The sequence below is a fragment of the Pelodiscus sinensis genome, chromosome 4, assembly GCF_052426305.1.
Source record: "Pelodiscus sinensis isolate ZL-2025 chromosome 4, ASM5242630v1, whole genome shotgun sequence".
In the NCBI taxonomy this organism is placed as follows: domain Eukaryota; kingdom Metazoa; phylum Chordata; order Testudines; family Trionychidae; genus Pelodiscus; species Pelodiscus sinensis.
Window position 1 is genome coordinate 96,938,736 of NC_143055.1, and position 12,073 is coordinate 96,950,808.

Sequence of the window (12,073 nt, forward strand, 5' to 3'; positions counted from 1 at the left end):
TAGACGTTGCCATAATATTTTGCATGTTTGGTAATGTATATAATGTTATTTGTATTAATATCTTATTTGTTTAAAATCTTCTGCTTTAGATGTCCTTCAGCTGTAAGAGAGAGAATGTAAAGTAAGAAGAACCAATTCTCCCTGAGTGGAGCTATACTATTATAAAAATGGGGAAGTATCAGACCCAAAGGCTTATACTACATTTTCCCTAAACCATTGTGTGCCTCATCTTGTCAAGAATCTTGCTTATTTTCAGATTACATTTTTAGTGGAAGTTGTAAAAGGTAAAGAGATATTTCTGATTGGCAACAGGACTCTTGGTTAGTTACACAGGGATTAAAAAAATGCATTACTTTTGCTAATAAGACTCCTGTTTTGGAGGCCTGTATCTAGTTTCAGTTCCACTCATGTAAATAAGGAATATGATGACCCCATTCTAGTCAGTGTAACAAATGTGACATCAGACATTGGTCATTTTTTCCTACATAGGCCTGTGGATAGCCAATAATTTTCAATAGATTTGGGCACTTAATTCCCATTTGTGTTTTTTGAAAATCGAGTCTGACATAATTACCCACCTCTCATACTCACTCACTCAATTATAAAACAAGGGCCATATTCTGCATGGTGCACCCCTAGATTGTATAGCACATAGGCCAGTTCAGAATCTAATCTCTGGTTTTTGGAACAACTATAAAGAAGTCCCCAAGGGTATGTCTACACTACCACGCTAGTTCGAACTAGCGGGGTAATGTAGGCATACCGCACTTGCAAATGAAGCCCGGGATTTGAATTTCTCGGGCTTCATTTGCATAAGCGGGGAGCTGCCATTTTTAAAACCCCGCTGGTTCGAACCCCGTGCAGCATGGCTACACGGGGCACGAACTAGGTAGTTCGAACTAGGCTTCCTAGCTAGACATTTACTCATAGATGTTTCGGGAGCTTTCTTACTGACAATGTGATTTTTCTTAATAGATAAATACTTAGGGCACTGAAGAGAAGATCGATCCTCCAGAGGTCAATTTTCTAGCATTTGATTTAGCAGGTCTAATATACACCCCTTAAATCGAATGCTATGGGCAGCCCCTGCTGGCATCCGATACTCCTCCTTCTTCTCCTCCTACAGTATGGAAGCCCTGGTCACTTGGCTTAAGGTAAGCTGAATCCAGCTGTGTATTTTGCATAGCTGGATGGCATACCTTAAGTCGATGTGCCTGGTCTAATATAGATCAGGCCTAAGAGTCATATCCTCAGCTGGTGTAAATCAGCATAGCTCCATTGAAAGCCCCACCTAAGAATCCAGCACTAATAATTCAGTAATAAAAACAAAATGAAGTAAAGTAATCCTAGGAGGCTGTACAATTTACACGTCTTAGAAACTTAGCACTAAATGGCAGATTTAAGGCTCATAATTTGCTGCATATTTGATGTGAACTTCAACCATATTTACCCTACCTTTGACAAGGTGGTAGTGCTTTCAGATCAAGACCTGGGATAGAGAGAAAAAGCTTATCCAACACAGGCCTTGGCTGTATCTTTTTTGTAAGTATTTAGTGCTTCACGTCAAAAGCTCTCTCTCCCGTATCCTTCCATAGCTAATAACATTCATCTACTAATGTAAAAAACCAAAATCCTAAACCTAAAATACTTTCCCAGACTAAGTCCAGGAAAATTCCACTGAAAAGGGACATACTGTACTCTACCACCAGAACAATTAGACAAGTACAAGTCTAACTATTTCATGGTTACAAAGAAAAAAACCTCTGAAAATGATGAGCTTGTCATATTCCATTTTTTTCCGTCAGAGCACTGAATGCCATTTAAAGCACAACAAATATTCATATTCATATCCTATGATAAACATCTTTAAGTCAAAACAGAAGCAACCAAAAATCAGAAGGCAAAGGAAACTTTGACAAAGCTCAGAAAAGTTGTCAGATGCAATTATTTAGTAACTATATCTAAAGTAATTATGAGGGAGGGCCCTACCCATCATGATTTTTGTTGAAGACTGTGTGGTTGAAGAGTTCCACTTACATTGCACTCTGCAGAAGAACAACATACAAAACCTTCTGAGGCAGAGATATAATGTTAAAAGCAAGTGAACAAGAACTATGCTATTTTAAAAACAGTACAAGTTAAGTGGCCAAAATTGGGCCAGGAAACAATTTTAACAACAATAGGAAAAGTGAGGCCAAATATTTTTATATCTTAAAGTAATCCAAAAACATGGATAGTCATAAACAATCAGTTACAAATACATCCATCTAACAGGAATCCTCTTGACCTCCCTCATATGGTTCAGGTAGCAAACTGCTCAGGATTAATAAAGCTGTAAACAACAGGAAACAGGGTAGAAGTGACCAACATAGCTGGAGACACAGATACCAAGCACAGTGCTGGGAAGTTCCCAGTCTTAAAATAGAACTCAGCTCATCATGTCATGCAACAGCTCAGACATAAATGACGCAAACCAGAAACAAGTGCTGCAAAAGAGTAAAATTGAAAAAAAGTAAAAAAATGCAACTTGGACTTTTTAAAGAGGTGTATCAAAGAATATCATCAACATGTGTTCACTCTAGTGGTCCCTTGTAATAACTTGTCCCATTCATTTGGAAGGCTAAATACTGCGAGTTGGGGGAGGGATACTCACAGCTCCTGAAAACTATTACAGGATTATTATCCAAACCTCACCTCTCTGCCCTACCAATCCTCTTTGGTAGTCATGTTGTCCCCTCACTCCAAGAAGCTGTGACATAATAGCGGATTCAGAGTTTCAATTAAAATTAGAAGAAATCCAAACATTTGAACGTAAATTCACAGTTCAGATATCCAAATTGCCTTAATTCCACCACATTAACTAGTCTACTCCCTCTCCTCTCCTCTTTGTCTCTTTGTATGGTGAGGTATTACCCCCCACCCCCACCCCGAAAGCTTGCGGTTTGCAGCTAGAACATAAAAGAGGACATTCCAGAGTGCTGGTTTCTGAATGGTTTCATGTCTCCACTGCATGCATGCTGTGTATGTAAATGACACTTGGATCACTGGCTGGCACAATGAAATCTGGCTTCCAATTTTGGAAGCTGCTGAGAGTTTACTGTGACATTTTGAGCCCCTTTGGCACTTTACAGGCTCAAGTCCTAATGAGCAGTGGGGAATAATTACTGCCTTCAGTGTCCTCTTCATCAAACCAGGAATCTGTTAAGAGCTTTTTCCTCCCATATTCTGTGAACTAGGACAGAGTTAACACATTCATTATATGATGAAGAATAAAACACTGTCGAGTCTGTAGACACTGACAAAACTGTTATGGAGAGGGTAAATCTGAGTTTGGTTCCCTCCCCCTCCCTCCCCCATGAGGACAGAACTAATGTAGTATGGATACCTCACCAGCAAATTTTCATATCATCAGATGTGTTTTTTGGTGTTCCTGTAAGTTTGCCCTTCACTCTGAATCGCCTGCCTACCTGCCTGCTTGCTATATGTTCATGTAAGGATTTTTACTCAACAATTACTGATAAATACTCTCAAACTCAGTTTACACTAAGGCTGTGTCTAGACTACACCCCTCTTTCAACAAAGGGATGTAAATTAGACACTTTGAAATTGCAAATGAAGCTAGGATTTGAATTTCCTGTGCTTCATTTGCATAATCGTGTCATGGCGCTTTTTCAAAAAAGCACTATTTCGAAAGTAAAACCACAGTCTAGACACGGTTCTTTCAAAAAGGGCAGGCTTTTTTGAAAGATCCTGTACTCTTCAAAAAATGTAGACCAGGGATTTACTTTGAAAATAGCGCTTTTTCGAAAAAGTGCCATGATGCGATTATGCAAATGAAGTACAGGAAATTCAAATCCCAGTTTCATTTGCAATTTTGAAGTGCGTGCTTCCTAATTAAAGTGAGTGGTGAGTGAGTCAAACTATGGGATGGCATGTTTGCCTTAGCTTGGTACATGTGCTTACAGTTTACAAGAATAATAATAAATAAGAATAAGTAATAAGAAAAGTAGTCTACGATCACATGGTTCTGTCTTGATAGTGCTGCTTAATTCTTGGTTGGGGCATCCATGTGCTCGGTTAGTTCCCTAAATGAAGGCATGTTCACAGAATGCTGTAATTGCTCTTGCTGCCATTGTTACAAAAGGCTTATTTTATTGCCCTCCTGTGATATCATTTCCGGGAATTTTCTTTGTCAGTACAGAAAATATATAAAACTAGTTACAACAAAGTGGAAATGAATCATGCTTAAAAAATGTAAAGTACAAAGGAACAGGGGTTCCAAGTCAAGCCATGCAGAGTTCAGAGGGAACTGGAGCAGGCATCAATCTGCTTTGCCTCTTATGCCCTTGGCTGGGAGCATGAGGAGTCACACTACACATGGACGCTGCTAAGAAATATTTCTGGACTCAGGTGCATGGTGCACATGCACACCCTCATGTGGAATGCACACAGGGACCATCACTCAATGAAGAGTCCATGTTTTATAATATACTAAAAATCTGTTCTGAGATTGGGGAGGGGGACAAGGATGAAGAAAAAAAGGGGACAGTGAGATGGATGACATCACATTGTTTTTGAGTACATGACTGTCCTTTTACAGATAAGTGTCTGCATTACACAGAGACGTGCCCCAGTTTGAAATGTTGGAGTCACATGATGTTGACAAAGCATTTTCTGCATTTGGCATTAAGTCCACAGTGTGAAGGATGAACCCTGTTTAAATCGGTACTGATGCAACAACAGTGTGTCCTTTGTTTATAGTCAATGATTGAATATGCATTTGATCTTTGCAGTGATATTAAATCTTACAAAGTCATTAAGAATACAAGATTTACCATATCAGCACCGTTCATTGTTTATCAAAGACAGCATCCTGTCTCTGGCCTTGGTTACTATATTTAATTGGCTAGCAAATCCTTTCAGATAATGCAACTGTGAAATGCTATACATCAGGGGAAATTCTTTCTTGACCCTGAGATTTGTTTAGATCTTGAAGAAAGAGATTTGATTACCATTATCTTGGCATGCTAACAACAAATATTATTCTTGGTCCTAATACTTATCCAACCCTATTTTACATTCATGCAGTCTTTGATGATTGCTTGTGGTAATGAATTCCACAGCTTGACTCAATGCTGTGTGTAAAAATATTTCCTCTTATTTGTTCTAGATTTGCCAGCAATTATTTTAAATCAACAATTCTCAAAGTATTGTTTTAAATCAACAATTCTGAACATCTTTAATTCACAATCTATTAATCTGCAAATCAAAAAACTCTCATCTGGAGCATTATTTTTAAAATGATGGTCTCATCTCTTAGAAATAAAGTTTTACAGAGCATTTTATTATGACATATTCTTGATGGGCTCATCACTGCGACAGGTCCTCTGCTACCCCGTTCTGCTCTCTGTCTCCTCCTGGCTCAAAGAATCGGAGAGTGGAGAGCTGAGCACCAATTCTAGCAATTAGCTTCCCACCTGACAGGTTGTTGGTGTTGGAAAGCAGGAGATCCAGAGGAATCTGTGAGGGTGGAGGGAAACTTTTTTGGAGGGGGAGGGGTGCATAGTTGATGGGAATGAGTGAAGAATAGGGAGAACCTGTGTGCAAACAGGGGAAATCAAGAAATAGCTGTAGGTACAAAAGAGGGTAAGGGAAGAATTGGGGATAGAGAAGGGCTGGGAGGAGGAGTAACATGGGTGGAGGAACACTGAGGGAAAAGGAATCGTGTGGATGGGAGACAGAGACGGGGTCATCCTAAGAAGAGGGGGAATCTTGGACGATGGGAGGTGAACAGGCACAGTGAAAACCTGGAAAAAGAAAAGGAGGAACCATGGTGGGGAATTTTGTGTACAAGAGCAGGTTTTTTTCCCCCCTTACATTAATATGGGGAGGAGATTTGTCTCCCACTCCCCACCTTTGCATGCAATATTTCTCTGCTGTTACTAATAGGTTCCTTCTCTTGTTCCCTCTGCTTAGCTGTGCTGGCCAGTGCCATGGGAGGGCAGAGTCATGTCCACTTGTTCGTCGCCTTCACACTCTGTCTGGGAAGCTCAGCACTTAACTGCACAGCCTCCCTCACACCACACTTGCCACTCGCTCCCTTCCCCATGAACGTGAGGGAGGGGAAAGCAGCAGTTTCACAGAGGCTGTTTGTGCCCTTTGCTGGAAGTAGAAATCAGGTAGGCCATACAGGGGAAAGGGGAGTTTTACTGTCCCCTAGACACTGCCCAGCTATGTAAGTCTGAGCCACAACCTTGTTCATAATACCCATGGAACAATGGCAGAACATACAACATTGCCTTGTGTACATGCAGCAGATAGATAAATAGCACCCCATTAGCTCTTCTTGAATCCAAACAATACATGAGGAGTTGGTCACACTAGTGAACTCAGTGAAAACTGAATGTGCCCTCAAGACCCAAATGTACCCCAGGAACCATGGACGGAGATCTGCCAGTGTTCCCAAGGGTCTCCTTCTTCCAGCTGAGAGCCTACAAGTGAAAAGAAAAAAAAATCATAAGGGTTTCAATGGTGTCGCTGAGGACTGGGCTCTTTGAGCGGTTCCTTGTGATGCCTGTTTGTACTATACTTCATTGTCCATTCTCAGCTTTTGACATGAAAATGAAGAATGAGGGATCTCAGTCCCTCTCAGAGGTGACTCCACATAGGGAACAGGAATTTGACAATCTGTCCAGTGGGTTTTACACGCTTTCACCTGATACAGCTTCATAAACATCTCTGGTTAGTAGCTTTCATTGTAAGTGAGTTAAATGGCAGAAGACTTTCATCATTAGATGGCAGCATCCCTTTTCAAAATTATCCCTTCAGTGTAGAATGCAGTCAGTCAAAACGTGCTGTGGTTTTGTGTTTGCAGGATGCCCATCTCTTTAAAATTATATTTGTAAATGCTCCTGCCGCAGATTGATTTTACTTTTGTTCAGGGTCCTAAGTGAACACATGTAATCCTAAAACTGGAAAGAGATTTTGTTGACTTTCTACTATTCACAAAGATCCACGTTCAAAAGGAAGGTATATTCAGATACACACACTTAGCCTTTAAAATATTGCATTTAGATCTAGATATATGAATAACTGTAGATGGTGGAATTCAGAGAGCATCCAGAAAAAATGATAAAGGTTTAGGAAATATTTAAAAATCTAAATATGTACGGCTTGATCAAATGATAAGAAAGATGGAGCTCATATAAGACATAAAGGAATTTAATGAATTACAAGCATCTGAAGTTTCTAAACTACACGGAGAGGACTATTGTGTTAACTGACACCTCAAGAAGCAGCCCAAGCTGTCAGTAATTGACAGTAAGTACTGTTTACATAAGGGCTAACTCAGAACAGAGGCTGATCTATTAGTTCAAGAGAACAGTTGTCATCCATCACTGAGTGTATGTAAACATGGATGTGGAAAGGGTAGAAGGTCAAATGGGAAAAAATAAAGTATTAGCATGAGGAAGAAGAGATAATTCTCTCCCTGTTCAATTTCTTCTGCCCAAACCCAGTTTCTCTTTCTCTGCCTATTCCCCTACTGATCTGAAGCTGCATTTTTAAATCTTCTCCACAAGAATATTAGAGGAAATTCCCTGAAATATTTTAACAAAGCAAGTGAGTTTTGAATCTAAGGCTACTTCTATACTTCATGCTTCTTTTAGCTGTGTGTGGAGTATGTACTCCAATACATTTGGGATTAAGTTGCAGCATATTCAGGAGGCACGGTGTAGACAAGCAGAGTACAGACATGTCTGAAAGGTCTGGGTATGTACTCAAGTACCTCCCCTACATGCTCTCTACTATGCCTCCCCTTCTATACTGCTATTTTTAGCTATGAAATGTCCTGCTGCCCTTCAACAGCTGGAGTCTTTCCCCTTTGCAGGAAGAGACTCTAGAAGTGGGGAAAAGCTCTGGCAGTGGAGAAAGGCTCTGCTAGGTCCCCGCAGCTACAGTCTTTCCCCACGAGACGGACCGACTCTGGCAGTTCGCTGCTGCAGGCCAGGACTCCGGAAGCAGAGAAAAGGCATGGTGGTGAGTTAGAACATAAGAACGGCCATATTGGGTCAGACCAAAGGTCGATCTAGCCCAGTATCCTGTCTGCCGACAGTGGCCAGCACCAGGTGCCCCAGGGTGGACCAAAGACAATAATCAAGCGATTTGTCTCCTGCCATCCCTCTCCAGCCTCTGACAAACAGAGGCTGGGACACTAATTCTATCCCCTGGCTAATAGCCTTTTATGGACCTTACCTCCATGAAATTATCTAGCTTCTCTTTAAACTCTGTTATAGTCCTAGCCTTCACAACCTCCTCTGGCAAGGAGTTCCACAGGTTGACTACACGCTGTGTGAAGAAGAACTTTCTTTTATTAGTTTTAAACCTGCTACCCATTCCTTTCCTTTGGTGTCCTCTAGTCCTTCTATTATGGGAACTAATGAAGAACTTTTCTCTATGCACCCTCTCCACCCCACTCATGCTTTTATATACCTCTATCATATCCCCCCTCAGTCTCCTCTTTTCTAAACTGAAGAGTCCCAGTCGCTTTAACCTCTCCTCATATGGAACCCGTTCCAAAATCATTTTAGTTGCCCTTTTCTGAACCCTTTCCAAGGCCAAAATATCTTTTTTGAGGTGAGGAAACCAGATCTGTACACAGTATTCAAGATGTGGGCGTACCATAGTTTTATACAGGGGCAGTAAGATATTCTGTGTCTTATTTTCTATCCCTTTCTTAATAATTCCTAGCATCCTTTTTGCCTTTCTGGCCGCTGCACACTGTGTGGAAGTTTTCAGAGAACTATCCACGATAACTCCAAGATCTCTTTCCTGATTTGTCATAGCCAAATTAGCCCCCATCATACTGTACCTATAGTTGGGGTTATTTTTCCCAATGTGCATTACTTTACACTTATCCATATTAAATTTCATTTGCCATTTTGTTGCCCAATCACTCAATTTGGTGAGATCTTTTTGGAGTCCCTCACAGTCTGCTTCTGTCGTGACTATCCTAAACAGTTTTGTATCATCCGCAAACTTTACCACCTTACTGCTTACCCCTTTCTCCAGATCATTTATAAATAAGTTGAAAAGGATTGGTCCTAGGACTGACCCTTGGGGGACACCACTAGTTACCCCTCTCCATTCTGAAAATTTACCATTTATTTCTACCTTTTGTTTCCTGTCTTTTAACCAGTTCTCAGTCCAAGAAAGGACCTTCCCTCTTATCCCATAGCCATGTAATTTACACAAGAGCCTTTGGTGAGTGACCTTGTCAAAGGCTTTCTGAAAATCTAAGTACAGTATACTATAGCTACTGGATCCCCCTTGTCTGCATGTTTGTTAACCCCTTCAAAGAACTCTAATAGATTAGTAAGACATGATTTCCCTTTACAGAAACCATGTTGACTTTTGTCCAACAAATTATGTTCTTCTACATGCCTCCCAATTTTATTCTTTACTATTGTTTCGACTAATTTGCCCGGTACTGAAGTTAGGTTTACCAATCTGTAATTGCCAGGATCGCCTCTAGAGCTCTTTTTAAATATCGGTGTCACTTTGGCTACCTTCTAGTCATTAGGTACGGAAGCCGATTTAAAGGATAGGTTACAAACCACAGATAATAGTTCAGCAATTTCCCATTTGAGTTCTTTTAGAACCCTTGGATGAATGCCATCCGGTCCTGGGGATTTGTGAACATTAAGTTTTTCTATTTCTTCCAAAACCTCCTCTAACGACACTTCAATCCGGGACAGTTCCTCAAATTCATCACCCACAAAGGACGGTGCAGATTTGGGAATCTCCCCAATGTCCTCAGCTGTGAAGACTGAAGCAAAGAAATCATTTAGTTTCTCTGCAATGGTTTTATCGTCCTTGATTGCTCCTTTTATATCTCGATCTAGGGGACCACAGGTTTTTTAGCAGGCTTTCTGCTTCTAATGTACTTAAAAACATTTTGTTATTTCTTTTTGAGTTTTTGGCTAGCTGTTCCTCAAAATCTTTTTTTGCTTTTCTTATTACATTTTTACACTTGATTTGACAGTGTTTATGTCAAACCCAACTATCGATGTTTCTAACGATCGAATTACCCACTAATAACACCTGCCTCTTCCTAACAACTGGCATTGTTCCCCCTCAGAGGTATCCTCAGTGCGAGAGGATACCGCAACATCTTCTGGAAGGAGGGTCCCAACTACGGGATGGTTTCCCTCTGCTCCCATTGAATGCTCTGTTCCATTGAGACTTTCATCCTCCTTAAGAGCACTGGGGCTCTCAGGCTGTGTCTACACTACATGCCTCTGTCGGCAGAGGCATGTAGATTAGGGTTGTAGGCAAAGGTAAATGAAGCCGCGATTTAAATGATTGCGGCTTCATTTACATTTACATGGCTGCCGCGCTGAGCCGACAAACAGCTGATCAGCTGTTTGTCGGCTCGCCGCTAGTCTGGACGTTCACCCTGTCGACATCAAAGCCCTTTGTCGGCAGCCCCGTTATTCCTCGTGGAATGAGGTTTACCGGGGCTACCGACAAAGGGCTTTGATGTCGACAGGGGGAACGTCCAGACTAGCGGCGAGCCGACAAACAGCTGATCAGCTGTTTGTCGGCTCAGCACGGCAGCCATGTAAATGTAAATGAAGCCGCGATCATTTAAATCCCGGCTTCATTTACCTTTGCTGAACAAACAAATCTACATGCCTCTGCCGACAGAGGCATGTAGTGTAGACGTACCCTCAGACTGGAGGTGGGACAGTATTACAGTGTCCCGGAAAGTCTCATCAACATATCTCTCTACCTCCCTTAGCTCCTCCAGTTCAGCCACCCTGGCCTCCAAAGCCCAAACTTGGTCTCTGAGGGTCAGGAGCTCCTTGCAACGGGTGCACACATACGCCACCTGCCCACAGGGCAAGTAATCATACATGTTACACTTGACGCAATAAACAGGATAGCCCCCACTCTGCTGCTGGGCTTCTGTGTCCATTTTTCTTATGAATAAGTTTAAGTATAAACTGGGCTTTTTTAAATCTCTGGAATATAGATTATTATACGAGTTATGTTTTAAAGAAAGTCAGAAGTCACTAGCGCCCTCTAACCTCCCTCTCCAAACTCCCTGTTAGCTGCTCCTGGTCGCAAGCTCCCTGGTCACTGACTCACAGGCTTATATAGCTCTGGTAGCCCTTCCCTCTGACTGAGGCTCAGCCAATTAACAGAGGCTTCTAGATTTCAAACCTTTTAGAAGCTCCTTCAAATAAACAAACAAACAAACAGACACAAGCTCAGAACACCGCAAATAACTCCCCCATACAAAAACACACAGACAGCCACTTACCACAAGGGTCCCGTTTTTCCTCCTCTTTTACCTGGAGAACTCCCTCTCCAAACTCCCTGTTAGCTGCTCCTGTTTGCAAGCCTTGGTCCTTGCTGCCTCCTCACTGTCTTTCTTACACTGGGATGTGCAGGACCTGTGTACAGTACTGGTCAATAGCATGAGGGGGCTGGTTCTGATTAGCCAGTTTGAGAACCACTGCAATCAATTGTCTCAGAGATGAGGATATTGGTGAACAGTTCATGAAAAAGCAGCATTTTACCTTAAAAGATGGGGGGGGGGGTTGTTTGTTTGTTTTGTTTTTGCATCTATAGTCCACCAGACTGACATGTTAAATCAAATCTACAGAAGGAATTATATCTTACAAGTTCAGACTGGTGGACATGAATGCACAGAAATACTATTCTTGTGTAAAAGGTATTTTTAGTATTCAACAGCATCAGTCTGTATATGTTTGAGGTTCAAGTCTCCTCAATGTATGGTAAGTGTACTCTAAGATTTGGTGGGTATCTGATTATGTGAATTAAGTTTGATTGAGGGATGAGACATCATCAACATCTGAGGATTATTTTCATCTGAGGATCAGAAACGGAATCACAAAGAAATCAGTAAACAGACAATGTGAAAAGGGAGCTTAGATTAATGCACTACAAATGTGTGGACTGAGACCACATTAAAGGAATACCATCAATGTAGAGTAAACGCACACTGTATAATATTTCCTTGTAACGAAACAAACTAATAATCTCA